Source organism: Bison bison, unplaced genomic scaffold (genome assembly GCF_000754665.1).
Source record: "Bison bison bison isolate TAMUID 2011002044 unplaced genomic scaffold, Bison_UMD1.0 scf7180017864304, whole genome shotgun sequence".
Classification (NCBI taxonomy): Eukaryota; Metazoa; Chordata; class Mammalia; order Artiodactyla; family Bovidae; genus Bison; species Bison bison.
The window spans coordinates 13998721-13999314 of record NW_011494876.1 but is presented as its reverse complement, the minus strand read 5'-3'; positions in this window follow the sequence as shown (position 1 = coordinate 13999314).

Sequence of the window (594 nt, the reverse complement as noted above, 5' to 3'; positions counted from 1 at the left end):
CTGGGACCAGTTCCTGTGTTTTCACATCCTGAGTTTCCTTGGGGCTAACCTCAGGAAGTAGCTGTAGTCTGATGGTTACTAGATGGCAGTTTCTTTTTTTTTTTTTTCCCCATTCCTGTGTTCCCTCAGGGTTCATTGGCTCAACTGGAGGGCTCCAATCACTGATGATAATGACATCCTTGTTTATTGATATGGCAGGAAATATTCGACTTCTCAATTCAAATCCACATCTCCCCTCTTTGGAAGCACAGAGCTTTAACCACTGGTCTGCTAGGGAAGTCTCCAGACAATTCAGATCAGATCAGATTAGATCAGTCGCTCAGTCGTGTCTGACTCTTTGCGACCCCATGAATCGCAGCACGCCAGGCCTCCCTGTCCATCACCAACTCCTGGAGTTCACCCAGACTCACATCCATCGAGTCAGTGATGCCATCCAGCCATCTCATCCTCTGTCGTCCCCTTCTCCTCCTGCCCCCAATCCCTCTCAGCATCAGGGTCTTTTCCAATAAATCAACTCTTCGCATGAGGTGGCCAAAGTACTGGAGTTTCAGCTTTAGCATCATTCCTTCCAAAGAAATCCCAGGGCTGATCTCC